Raw genomic sequence first — 15348 nt, forward strand, 5'->3', positions numbered from 1 at the left:
TATGGACATCAAGAAAAAGACCTTGCAGTCCATTGCCCAAGGTAGAGCAATTGGTGGTTTAGATGATGGTTCTCCATTCAGCTTCTCCTATGATATCTTGCTATCAGAGAATGATACAAATTTTGCACACATCAATGGCATTGATACAGAGCATTTCATAACAATGAGCGGTCATGCTTGGGAGAAGCCATGTGTATTTTTCATAGATGAATTGCAAGACCTTGCAATGTCACGGATAGTTGAACTTGTGCGGTTTATCATAGAAGGTCCTATGGCAGATAAGAAAAGATTAACGTTGGTCTTGTTCATGACAGAATCACAAAGGGATGCCTTGTATGCGAGTTTGACATCTACATTTGGGTATTTACTTTCACAAGTATACCATGGTATAGTCCTACACAATCATATGACTATCTTGAAAGGCACTGCCATTCAAGTCTTGCAGCCTTTCTTGATGCACTTCTTATCTAGGGGTGGTGGCAATCTAATCAAAATTCCTTTAAGGACTCTCGAGCTTCATTACTTTGAGGACAATAAGGTTAAGCTTGATGCAGCAATGGTGGATTACAGAAAGCCGATGGATCCTGATGTGATACTAGAGATGATAAAGAATTTACTGAATGATGGGTGGAAAGTAGCATTGTATCGAATGGGTTTTGCTGCTAAGAAATTGCTACGCCAAGGTAGAAAGGTAAATGTCATTGATATTCCCCATCAGATTGAGTTCTTTGACACATATTACAGTTGCACTATCTTCTTTGAAGAGGAAAATGTCAAAGAAGAGGGTAGTGAGGAAAATGAAATGAAAAGCGAGAGGGCGAGTCGAGCGGCGAGCAGCAAAAGGCAAGCTAAAGTTAGGAACTCGAAAAAGCAATACAAAGCCCTTGCTTAAGCTTGAATGAGCCTCTTGATTTTCAAGCCTCTTGATTTTGGGCATGTTAAGCCATTTTTAACCATTATACCCCCAAAATCAAGAGGCTCATTCAAGATTAAGCAAGGGCTTTGCAAGCATTGCAAGTCCAGTAAATGAAATCAATCAGATTAGGAATTGGCAAACTCCATTTGGGAATGGTAAAAAATATGCAATAGCAGCACATCAACAATGATAGTGCTCATGAGCCACATCGCCTTTGAGCTCTAAAGCTCCATCGAAGCCACTTTCCTCAAACAACCTTCACGCATCAGAGGACTAGCTCTATAGTCAGCCACGGGCACCGGCTCTCCAACACAAGTGCATACGCACAACTCACAGCACCAGCTCCTAGCCCAGTGACACCTCAAGAAGAGGGAAAAAGAGATTGAAAGAGGGAAAAAAGAAGAGAAGGTGCTACCTTAATTCGAGTGGAGGAACGCCTTGTACATTTCAAATTCAATTTCTTCATGATTCGGGGCACCATGATATTACATGCAGCTCCCCCATTAACACACACAATTTTGACACGGCAATTATCTATGATGACATCGACTGTATGTGGGTGCTGATCAATTTCTTCAGAGATAGAAGATACCTCTCTTACCTTTCCCTTTTTCTTGTTCCTCCTTATTGAGAGCCCTTGCTGCATCTCACTCTCACCTTAGGGCTTAATTCTATTAGTTGAGGGAGCGTGATGCTCAAAGAATGATGAGCAAGGTCCTGAATGACCAAATAGTCTTCGATGGGAAAATCCGAGGGTGACTACTTACTCCTGCGAGATCTTTTAGTCTTCTCTATTGGTGGGTCTGCCATCTTAGCATCTGACGGCTCTGAGAAGGACACCTTCTTGTTGGGGTGGCCCGGTCCACGGTTTGGAGAGGGGTCCGAGGTGGTACGACTTCTTTTCCCAAGGTCAAGGATCTCTACATCAGAATCCTCAGTGCCAGATTCACTTAGAAGATTCACCCTTCGAATATTGGATCCGCAGTCCAAGGGATTGCTGTTTGACTCCTTGGTCTGTCAAGCAAGGATGTACGGTAGCCCTTGTTGGGGGCCAGATCTATCAGATATATAGTGGGCTCATGTGAAATGGCTACAGGTTCTCATGCTATCATGGATGATCTACAGTAAGCCCTCCATCCCTCACCAGATCATTCAGGCTAGGTTTGGGTCATCCCCACTATAGCTGGATGCAGTATTTCAGGTTATCAAGTACCTATGCCATGTCAGTGGGTACGGGGATTACACTTCTAGGCGCAGCAGATTACCATGGCTAGCATTGTCCTCTTCTATGGCACTATCAACAGTAGGTCACCAGAGATGCTGGTATGCACGCAAAGAGAGATGGTTTGAGCGACTAGGGCTCCAAATGGATAGACTCCCTCCCCTCCAATATAACATTGACGCGCCGTTCTCTCCTCTCCTGTCACATGAGGTCAACTAGGTCATCTGCCAGAATCTTTTACAGCTACACACATTCTGGATCGAGCGAGCTTCCAGTGAAGCTCAGCTTCTACAAGAATCATTGTTGATGATGATATTGATGTGTAATCGATCACTCTGACATCACTATGTAGTACTTAGCACTAGCTTTTTGCATTCTACATTAGTGTGGATGCTCGTTTAAATAACAATTTGTAAAATTAAAATTAAATAAATAAATAAATTTTAATTTTTTTAAAGAAAAAATAAATTAAAATTTAAATAGATAGATATATAAATAAATAAATTTAAATAAATAAAATAAAATTTAAAAAATTCAATTAAAATTTTAGAAAATTTAAATTAAAATTTTTTATCTATGTTTATAAAATATTTTGAAATAAATTATTTATGTAAAAAAATATTAGATAAAAAAATAGTATCTAGAAATATAAAAATATATTTAAACTTTTGAAATTTGAATGAAATATATTTTTTAAAATATATTTGAACTTTTAAATTTTCAATTAATTTTTAAATTTTAATATTTAAATATTTAATTAGTAATTTTTTTAATATTTTGAGTTTGAAAATCATTGTAATTCTCATAGCTCTTCACAATATAATTTTGCACTTACAGTCTACAAAAAAGCTCACAAATTGAACGAGAAAGCTCACACTCAAAGCTCACAAATAAATATCCCCCACCTAAAAATATGTAAGTATACCAAGTGAGTTCAAATGAAGGGGCCTTCTAATTCCGAAATCTAATGTAAATTTATAGAAATGTATTTACATAAGGGGATTATTTATTGATTTTTCTAAAAAAACCATAAGTTTGTATAGGAAAATGGGTCTTTTTATCCATAAAAATTTATAGATGAGGAGGTTTTTAAATATTAGTTGAAGGCACGATGTATAATTTAGGGTTTATAATAGTGAACCCCCCAAGCTTGGCATGTTGCCAAGATGGTATTAGAAGCCTCTAGGAGAAGGGAGTCTGAGAATTCTAAATCTGTAGAAAATCACAAAAGATTACAGAAGCTGTCTACTGTCTGTAGATTTTGTGAATGGAATGTGAGCATTTGTAATCAAATCCATAATCAGTCAAGGAAACACTTTTACTTGTTGTAACAGGTGAGGCATACTTTCTCCCTTTCAAACCTTAGGTATCGGATCATGGACATAGATTTACATTGTTTTTTCATTCCTAGTTAGTGTCCACATGCCGTGGTGCATTTGGAATTAGTGGGGGCAATTGCAATTTGAGACATTATATGCCTACTTTTGCATTGGATTAGCTATATACTTTTCATGTATGTGGTGTTTCAGACGTTGCGATTTGAAAGATTATAAGACATTGAGAGTGCTCTCAATGGAAGCAAGAACGGAAGAAGGAGAGAGAGAGAGAGAGAGAGAGAGAGAGAGAGAGAGAGAGAGAGAGAGAGAGAGACAGAGAGCCACAAGTTTTGGTGGGTGCAGAACCACCCTAATCTTCTTTTTCATTCATTTATATATGTGTTTGAGTATTGTATATAACCAGGGTAAAGGCACAGTGACCTTTAACCCCCACAACCTCCCACTTAAAGGACAATGTGCCTTTAAGGGAGAACAACCAGTGAGCATACTATCCAATGCCCATCAATACATGACAATCCTCAAACTGCTGACTAGGTAGACTCTTCGTCAGCATATCTGCAGGGTTATCATCTGTATGAACCTTGACAAGCTCTATGCGCTTGTCCTCAAGTACCTCCCTGATGAAATGGTACCTGACCTCAATGTGTTTGGTCTTTGCATGAAAGACCGGATTCCGTGCTAGCTGAATAGCACTCATGGAATCACTATGCAATGTCGGTACAACTATATGAATCCCCAAATCTCCCACTAGCCGATCAAGCCATATAGCCTCCTTGCAACCCTCTGTGGCTGCAACATACTCAGCCTCTGTTGTAGACAAAGCAATGCACTCTTGTGCACGAGACATCCACGACACTGCACCACCTGCAAAGGTGAACACATAACTAGAAGTGGATCTCCTACTATCCACATGCCCTGCATAGTCTGAATCTGTGTACCCAAGTACACGCATGTCTCCTTTACCAAAGCAGATGCACATCTCCTTGGTACCCTTCATGTACCTCATGATGCACTTAACTGCCTCCCAATGCCTCTTTCCTGGATTAGCCATATACCGGCTAACAACTCCCACTGCAAATGCAATGTCTGGTCTAGTAACTATCATAGCGTACATAAGACTCCCAACTGCTGATGCATAAGGAAGCTTGGCCATCATGGCCCTCTCCTCATTTGATTTGGGACTATCTGTGTGACTCAGTTTCACATATGGAGGCAATGGAGTACTCACTGCCTTCCCCCCCTCCATATTGAAATGCTGCAATACTTTTGTAACATACTCTTTTTGTGAAAGCCAAAGGAGTTTCCTACTCCGATCACGCGTGATGCGCATACCAAGAATATGACCTGCAAGTCCCACATCCTTCATATCAAAGGCCTGATGCAACTTGGCCTTTAATGCATCTAGCTCATAAGTATTCTTGCTAGCCAATAGCATATCATCCACATATAGTGCCAAGATTATCAAGCTATTATCCTTAGCCCTTTTAGTGTAGAGGCAATGATCAATTTCACTCCTTATAAAACCCTGGGACCGAATGAAAGCATCAAACTTCTGATACCATTCTCTAGGTACTTGCTTAAGACCATAGAGACTCTTCTTTAGCTTGCAAACTAAATGCTCTTTGCCCTTTTCTTCAAAGCCTTCAGGCTGAACCATGTAAATTTCCTCATGCAAATCCCTATGCAAGAAAGCTGTCTTGACATCCATCTGCATAAGCTCCATATCCTCTACTGCCACTAGTCCAAGCATGCATATAAGTGTGGTCATCTTCACAACCGAAGAGAATATCTCATCAAAGTCCACACCCTTCTCTTGCTTGAACCCTTTAGCGACCAAATGGGCCTTGTACCTAGGCACATCATCACTTGTGACCTTCATCTTGTAGACCCATTTACATGGCAATGCTTTCTTTCCATGTGGCAAAGAAACCAAGTACCAAGTGTTATTCTTCATAAGTGAACTCATCTCTGATTGCATAGCGTACTCCCACTTGCATTGATCCTCACGCATCATAGCTTCTTTGTAGCAAGAAGGCTCCCCGCAATCGGTAAGCATCACATAGTCTACCCCTGGAACAAACCTATCAGGTGGTCTAGACACTCTAGATGATCTTCTCAAGGGCATTTCAGCTTGTTGTCCCATTTGCATATCAGCCACATTTGGCTCATCATTTCCACCAATAGATGATCCATCATCTACCCTTGATTGTATACCTATGGGAGTACTTGGTGGTACCATTTCTTGCACATTTGGTGCATGAACAGCTTGGTGTCTATCAACATATGTAGGTGGATTCACATCCTGGAAAGTGATTCTCCTCATTTCCACATCCCTCATGGGTGCCTTATGCATCTTCTTCTCATTGAAGACTACATCATGGCTGCGTATGATCTTCTTTGCTTCTGGATCCCAGAGACGATAGCCCATCTCTCCACATTCACAATAACCCAGAAAGATGCATTTCCTAGACTTAGGATCTAGCTTCTTTCGAAGCTCTTTTAGCACATGTGCATATGCCTCACACCCAAATATACGCAAATGAGAGTAAGAGGGCTTCTTGCCACTCCATGCCTCTTCAGGAATACCACCATCCAAACTCTTACTAGGCGATCTATTGATCACATGCACTGCAGTCTTCATTGCCTCAGCCCAAAAACCACCAGAAAGACTTGCATTGGAAAGCATGGATTGCAACCTTTCTTGAATGGTACGGTTCATCTTTTCTGCAACTGGATTTTGCTCTAGAGTACGAGAGGATGTGAGCTCCCTCTTAATCCCACGTGTATCACAGAAATGCTGAAAGTCATGAGAGAGATACTCTCCACCATTGTCAGTCCGTAGGCATTTAAGTGTTCTACCTGACTGATTCTCAACCAAGGCCAGCCATTTCTGAAATACTTGGAACACGTCACTCTTCCGAGCTATAGCTATAGCATAAGCCCACACTTTCCTAGTTGCATCATCAATGAATGTCACATAGTATTCAGCCCTACCTAATGACCATGTAGGCATGGGACCACATACGTTTGAATGTACCAAATCAAGCTTTTCAAACTCTTTCTTTCCCCTTCTTTTATGGGCTGATTTAGTCTGCTTCCCATAAAGACAGTGCTCACAAAATTCAAAATCAGAGAAACTCAAATGCGGTACATATCCCAAACGGCATAAGAGTTTCATTCCATTCTAGCTCATGTGCCCGAACCTGCAATGCCACAAAGAAGTGCTTGGCTGCTCGGTTATTGCAACAACATGATCAAATACCCCTGATACATGTAAGGGATACAAAGTCCCACACTTGGCACCCCTGGCGAAAAGCATAGAGCCCTTTTGAATTTTCCAACTCTGAAAGCCAAAAGTGGTGTGAAAGCCAGCATCATCTCGCTGACCCACTGAAATAAGACTCTTGGTCAACTTAGGCACATGTCTCACATGTTTGAAAATAAATGCAGACCCATTTGCAAAAGAAAACTTTATTCACCTGCTCCCACTATGTCACATGCATAGTCATTTCCAAGATGCACACAACCTGTCTTTCCACTGTCATAAGTGGAGAACCATTCCCTATGGGGAGTAACATGGAATGAAGCACCAGAATCCAAAATCCAATCTTGGGAATATGCATCATCTGAAGTGGTAAGCAACTCTGCAGATAAACTAGACATGAAGAGAACATCATTGTCACTATCATGTGTGACTACATTGATCTCCTCGATCTTCACTTTTCCTTTGTCCTCCCTTGGACTCTCTTCCTTTTGATTTGCACCCCAATTCGCATTCTTTTTCTTATCCTTTTGCTCTCTTTTTACCTTGTAGCAATCCTTTTTCATATGGCCCTTCTTGCCACAGTGGTAACACTCAATGTTCCATGCCCTGGATTTGCTACGAGACTTCCCTCTTTCTTGGGACTTCCCCCTGAACTGTGATCTGCCCCTTTGCACATTTAAGGTTGCATCCTGCTTGTTGCCATCCATAGACTTCCGTCTAATCTCCTCGGCCAACAAGCTACCCACAACATCATCAAATTTCAGTACTCCACCAGGTGCAGAGTTACTGACAGCTGTACGGAAGGTATCCCATGAGGATGGCAATGAACATAGCAGAAATATTGCCTTAGTCTCCCCATCAAAATTCATCTTCTGAGCCTAAAGCTGGCTGAAAATAATATTGAATTCATTCAAGTGAGAAGCAATGGAGATCCCTTCCTTCATCTGCAGCTCAAACAATCTCTTCATGAGGTAAACTTTATTAGAGGCAGTTTCCTTCTCATAAGTGGCACACAGTTTCTTCCACAAATCTTCCGTAGTCTGCTCATTTACTACTGTGAAATAAACTGACTCTGCAAGATGAAGTCTAATAGTAGACTTTGCTATTGCATCCAACTTATTCCAATCATCCTCAGACATATTTGCAGGCTTAGCTTCAATCCCTGCCAAGGGTTTAATCTGCTTCTTTTGAATAAGCACATCCCTTATTTGTTCTTTTCACAAAGAAAAGTTTGTCCCATCAAACTTTTTAATGCTGAAAAACTCCTTTTCAAGCATGGAAGATGATGCCATGATGCAAATGAAACAAAATCCCAAATGCTAGTGCCTGCAAGAGAGAATCACACCAAGTACCAGGTGCACCCAAATGTGTATGCCACAATAGAGTGAAATATTACCAAAACTCAAAGCTCAAAGCATCAAAAGATGCATCTGACTCATGTGCATATACTATGCATCCATATGAGCAAATCTGGCCCAAAAGAAAATGCCAATAAGTGCCAAATGACTCAAGCATAAACACCATCCACTAGCATATGCATCAATAATATCTCATCCAAGAGAGCATAGCACTATCAATGCATCACCTGCAATGTGTCAAAGCTGTCCCTCAGCATAAAATAGCATCCATGTGCAAAGCGTCCATAAAAAATAGCATCCCACAAGGCAATTTGGGCCTATCAGCACATCCAATAAGGATCGTAATGCATCCAAATGGCCTATAAATCATCCACTGCAACCCAATGCATACCACGAATGAGCGTCGACTGCTCAAACTGCAACGAGAGTGATCTGCATAAGGTATGCTCAAGAAATCATAGTCCCACGGTAATGACCGCTACTGAAAATAGAACCTGAGATGCCTCAAAACATGGGTGCCATTGCATAATCGGAATCATAAGAAAATTTGCAAATATCTCTCTTCTGCCAGAACTCCAAAATCCCAACTGATGAGTGAGAAATGGGAGTCAACACTTATCCACTACCATGTGGCATAAATCCAAGGTTTCAAAACCTTAGAATGAAAAATGCATAACAGAGAGACGAAATAGAATACACAGAGATCTATAACTCTGAAAATCCTCCACCTAATTATGCAAGAACTGATAGGTAGGGGTTTTTGGGCGTCCAGAATGCAATGGGATAGATGGTTTTGGAAACCGTGGTCTCAATCACTGGGTCTAACACACGGACTGAAAAACGTTTTTGGAAACAGAGCTATTTGTAAACTCCACCGGAGTGCGAATGATGAGCAACATAGAAGTTTTAGGACCTCCTGAGTCCACCGGAACTGACAGATCTGCAAATGGTTGCTCCAAACTTGTGTTTCAACACCCGAGCAAAAAACGCAGAAACTGACACAATGAGTCAGAAATCCAATGAAATGATCCCAGATTCAAGAATGAAGGTGTTTCCAAGCTCCTGAAGTGAAGTGGACACCAAAAGCAAGCAATAGTTGCCTCTACAAGTCAATATGAAGTCTCTGTCATCGAATGGAATAGGGAAAAGCTCAAAAAACGACTTTTTCTTCGAAAACTCTTAACAGGCTCTCAAAACCACTTCGCAAAACCAAAGTGACTTTTCCAAAGGTTCCTCCAAGGTCTCTACACACTCGGATGCAAGTAAGTCACCCACAAAGCTTCCCACAGAGCTTCTCCTTTCTCCCACAGAGCTGCTGAGCTTCAAGCATTCACGCATGCTCAGTTAGATCACCCGAGCTCTGATACCAGTTGAGAGTGCTCTCAACGGAAGTAAGAACGGAAGAAGGAGAGAGAGAGAGAGAGAGAGAGAGACAGAGAGCCACAAGTTTTGGTGGGTGCAGAACCACCCTAATCTTCTTTTTCATTCATTTATATATGTGTTTGAGTATTATACATAACCGGGGTAAAGGCACCCCATAGACATTGACCAAATTGGCAAGAAAATATGCATGAGTTATTTTCCAGCTAATGTTGAGTATGCTCAATTAGGTCTTCACTTTTCAAGACTAATACTTCACAAATTGGAAACTTCTTGAACTCGCGCCTCTACTGTTGGAAATAAAATTTTGCACCAAAATGGAAAGTTGCCTATAATATGTATAGTTTTTAAAATTGGCATACACTAATTGAAGTCGATTTGCATAGTTGAGTTAGCACTTGAGAAAGTTTTTTTATTGAGACACTCCATTTGTTGGCATCTAGGAGAGGAATAAGACTTATCATCTGAGAGAAGGTGCTAGCCCTAGTTTACCCTCACAGGTAATATCCAAGGTTTGGCAGTCAACATGTGTTTCACAAGTCTTTGGATGGTTTGATGTGGATACATCTATTTGAGATTCAACAATACAAGGGAAAATAAATGCATTGAAGCATCTTATGCTACATCACCAATTATTGCTAACATCAAGGCAACTGGATTTTACTATTCTATCTCTTGTCAATGCTCCTTTGGTGTTAAATATATGAGCCAAAAACAATAAAATTACTCTTTAGGGTTTTGATTATAGGAACGATTACCCACATTTGAAATTTCTAGTAGCTCTATTCGTGGGTCATTCTTAGTCCCAAGGTTGAGGTCCATTAGGGCATCCTCAGTCACCCTTGAGAGTTTTACAATTTCCTCTCAAAATATTGTTCTTCCTGAATGATGTTTAGGATATCCAATGGGGCATCTTTGGCTATTTCTAGTAATGGATTCAGATCATCATTGATTGGCATGTAGATCATTCTTTAGCGGTGGCCTTTCCTGAGGGAAGTGGTACTTGTCAAGTATGGAAACTACGTCCACCTTGAAGAGACTAACAATGTCAGGGTTGTTTTGTAGGACCTCCTTTGGTCATGTTGACTCCTTTAGCCACCTATGGTGGACTTGTGTGCAGATTGGCCTCTTGTCCTTGACGAACAGCTTCACCTTTTTGTTACCTTGTAAGATTGTGACCTGGTCTCACAAAGCCAATCTCCTTTCATACATGCTTACAATAGCCACAGCCTACCAAGAAATATCGCGGGGCACTGTTGATGTCTTCCATGTGAAGAACGATGATGGCAACCTTGAATGTTAGGTTTGCCACCTATGCAGAAGGCCCATTGGTTGTACAGACCATTGAACCACCATCCTAACTACAAATGGCACTAGCTCCCATTCGAAGAATCCAAGATGTTGGAAGATATCCTCCAATATTATGTTGACCCCTAAACCACCATCGAGCAATGTGCCCGAAATTGCTCAAGTGGCCCTTTAGCGTCACTGTGATCACACAAAAAGTTTTGTCATAAATTGGTTCTTTTGGTTGTGTTTGTGGTAGTTTGGATGAGCGGCACACACCATTGGACTAGTGATGGATGCATGCCATTGGACTAGTGACGTACAATCCTATGATGCACATGGGATGGACTAATATTGCCAATAGTTTAGATGAGGGTGCATACCATTAGACTAGTGACACATAGTCCTATGATGCACAGTGTTGGACTAGTACTACTGGTAAAACTAGAACACTAAGCTGGTGACATAGTTACTGGCAGAAGGTTGGAACTAGGTCCAATAGTTTCTTCCTTGACATAATGATCTGTAAATCCTTCAATGCATTACCAACGTCAAAATCAGCCTTGCTTACCCACAATGGGGCTTTCCACCACATCTCAAGGCACATGCAGCCTGATTTGGGGGAGTTCCTTTTGCTCTTTAGGAATTGTTTCCAATGGGGCCTTTATTCTAGGCATCTAACCAACTGGAGGTTGGAAATCTTGCACCCAATTCGTCTTTGTGTCATGAACATTTTCTTCATCCTTCCAATTAATTGGATCTTTGTTCTTCTTTTGTGGTAAGCCAGGTGGCAACGTGAGACCTAGTGGAATCTTCATTGCTATGTCAGCACATTGGCAATGGCACCAGTGTCAATAATTGAAATCTCTGGCATGATTAGAGCAACAATCTATACATTATGGATTTGAGGAGTCATAGGAACATGCATGGAAAGCTTAGCAGGAAACACGTCCTCAATTTGGTGTTTCTTCAACAGCTCACACTTGCGCTTGCGGTGGCCAAGCACATCATAGTAGTAGCAAATTATTTGGCCTATAGGCTCAAGGGGTGTGCTACTAAGAAACCATATGTATCACGTGTGTTCAAGGGGTACTTTTAAACCTGTTCAATTAAAAATCTTCCCCCAATAAAAACACCCCTCTTTACTTCTAAACTAAGTGATTTATTCGTAAAGTTGCATTAAAACCCCCCTCTTGTTATTGTAATCTTGTTATTTATTTGGCACAACAGGCATTGTTCTTGTAATCCCTCATTTTTTGTGTGGACCAACATTTGTTCGGCACTATGGGCACTGTGAATGATGTTTTCAAAGTTCAATGCTACGATATCTATGGATGCAACAAGTTGTTTTAGTTTAAAATTCAACCCATGCATGAAGTATGAATTCAATGCTTCTTGGGTGGGGTGTTGTGCTTGTGGTAGGTGACTATTGAGTGTGCAGAACTTGGCAACATAGTCATCCAATGTGAGGTCGCATTGGTTCATACATCTAAGATTTTGGAGGATGGGGACCACCATCTTTTCTATATGGTAGCAAGCTAGAAAGGTTGCATGGGGTAGCAAAATCTTAGAATGGGGTAATGGCATATGGTGCAACCCAAATCATTGCCTTGTTGTGCAGCGAGTAGGAAGAACATTGGCATTTGATGGGCTTTAATTTGGTGCACCACGGGAACATTTTCATGCTATGCATTTTCAAAAAACATTACATTACATTACCATGTCGTTTGGAGGAGGACATGGTAACTCTAGAGGCAGGGGGAGCCAAAGAGGTCGTGGTGGATGGTAGAGAGGTCAAAATGCAAACAACAATGTTGAATGCTACTATTGTGGTAAAATGGGTCATGTGGCTAAAGACTGCTATAAAAAGCAGAATGACATTATGAATGGAAAATTGCAGCAAGGCAATCATGCATCCTCTAGTAGATAGGGTGATGACAGAAATGAGCATTTGTTTATGGTGCAGCACATGACCAATTCTGTGACAAGTATAGAAGAAAGCAATGATGTGTGGTATGTTGACTCAGGTGCATCAAACCACATGACAGGTCATGCAGAATGGATGTAGGATGCAAGGAAAATAGAAAGACCAGGATTTGTGGAGACTGGTGATGATACTGCACATCCTATTGTGCAGATTGGTAAAATTCCTTTGTCTATGCAAGATGGGAAAAAGAAATACGTATCCGATGTATTTCATGTCGCGAACATCACCAAGAACCTAGTTTCTATTGGTCAAATGGTTGAGCAGGGCTTGCAGGTCAGATTTAGTCCTCATGGATGCTTTGTTGAGGATATTTTATGGAACGCAAATTAAAGTATTTTTTGGTGATCACTGCTGAGAATGTATCAAGCGTGAAATATTCTCCAGAGGCAGTAAGAAATGGTGGCATGTACTTCACCATGGACAGGCAGATTGAGATAAGGAGAATCTCCTCAAAGCAATGCAGATAGTGGTATGCAGGTATAATGAAAAGGAAAAGAGAAGGTAGATCAGCCAATGTTTGATGTGAATGCAGGTCACTCTTATGTGGATGGTGAATCCAGTGGCTCAAAATAGAGCATTGATGATGAGTTGGGTATTCCTTCTATTGTTACACCTAGAGTAAGGAAGACCAGGGATGTTTTGAGAGCACCTAGAAGTGAGCCTATTTTGCGTAGGTCTACCGGAGCTCGGTATCCTGTGGATAGGCTGAAATATGATGGGTTTATAGCCATTCTTTATGCGTATATGGTCAAAGTGATACAGGAACTAGAACCCACTTCTTTTGAGGAAGCCATGGGAAAAGAAAAATGGGAGAAAGCCATAGATGAAGAAATGGATGCCTTGGAAGCAAATGCTACATGGGAATCGGTGCCTTTGCCTAAAGACAAGAATACAATTGGCTATAAGTGGGTTTATAAGGTGAAGCACAATGTAGATGGTTCTGTGAACAGATACAAGGCAAGATTAGTTGTCAAGGGGTATGCACAGACATATGGCATTGATTATGAAGAAACATTCAGTCCGGTTGCAAGGATGGAAACCGTAAGAGAAGTCATTGCTATGGTTGCATCAAAGGGATGATCTTTACATCAAATGGATGTAAAGAATGCCTTCTTGCATGGTGATTTGCAAGAAGAGGTCTTTATGGAGTAGCCACCAGGTTATGTTCATGCTATTCAACCTGAGTTTGTTTGCAGATTGAAGAAAGCCTTGTATGGCTTGACGCAAGCACCTAGAGCATGGTCTGACAAGATAGGATACTATCTTGTCACTATTAGCTTTCAGATTTCCAAGGCAAATTTCTCACTTTATGTGAGAAAAATAGAGAAAGGTATTATGCTGCTTGTCATTTATGTTGATGATTTGATCATCACAGGTGATAGTGATGAAGATATCCTTCATGTGAAAATGCTATTGAAGCAGAAGTTTGAGATGAAGGATTTAGGAGAGCTGCGTTATTTCTTGGGCATTGAGGTGATTAGATCACCAAGTGGGATATGGCTCTTGCAGAGGCAGTATGGATTGGACATGCTGTCCAAATATGGGATGACAGGCTGAGCCTATTTCAGTTTCTTTGGAGTAGAATGTGAAGCTGAGCACAGATGCAAGTGAGCTTTTGGAAGACCCTACTATGTACAGACGCATAGTAGGAAGTTTGATTTATATGACTATTACCAGGCCAGATTTGAGCCATGCTGTTGGATTGGTAAGTCAATTTATGCAGGCTCCAAGGAAACCACATTTGGATGCGGCTAGACACATATTCAGGTATGTAAAGTCCACATTGCAGTATGGACTATTTTATGAGGCAGGGGTTCAGATACAGTTGCATGGATACACTGATGCTGATTGGGCTGGTAGTATTTCAGATAGACGATTTACCAGTGGATATGTGTTCTCTTTTGGGAGTGCTGCAGTCACTTGGAGCAGTAAGAAACAGCCTACAGTTGCCTTGTCAAGCACAGAGGCTGAGTACAGGGGTGCAACAATGGTTGCATGTGAGGTAACTTGGTTGCATAAGCTACTTTATGATATGCATCAGTCTACAGATGGGCCGGTTGTCATTTATTGTGACAACATGAGCAGTATACACTTGGCAAATAACCCAGTCTATCATGCTAGAAAAAAGCACATTGAGGTGCATTATCACTATGTGCGGGAGAAGGTTTTACTAGGTCGTATTGATCTAGTTTATGTCAGCACAGTGGATCAGGTAGCTGACATATTCACGAAGGCATTGGGCGCAGAGAAGCTGCGCAAGTTCAGAGACCTACTTGGTGTGCAGGAATTGGGATTGAGCTTGAGGGGGAGTGTTGAGATATCAAGCTCCACTCGTGATATGCCAGGGTGACCGTTGTGCATTTATGTCACTGACTTGTTAGCTGCAGATGCGGTTGGTACACTGCCCATGAATAATAGCTGGACGATAGCTATCCTTATGTACTCTAGTTCGTGGCTCAGTTAGTATGCCACCTAGTTAGCTGAGTTTGGTTTGAGACCCACATATAGGGTTCTTCTATTTCTTTGTACAAGAGTTCTTTTGGCTTACACAACTAAGAAGAGGAAAACTGTTTTCAGCCTCCACCTTTGTGTGTAT

Source organism: Dipteris shenzhenensis, chromosome 8 (genome assembly GCF_047967505.1).
Source record: "Dipteris shenzhenensis isolate YYH24624 ecotype China chromosome 8, Dip_SZ_1.0, whole genome shotgun sequence".
NCBI lineage: Eukaryota > Viridiplantae > Streptophyta > Polypodiopsida > Gleicheniales > Dipteridaceae > Dipteris > Dipteris shenzhenensis.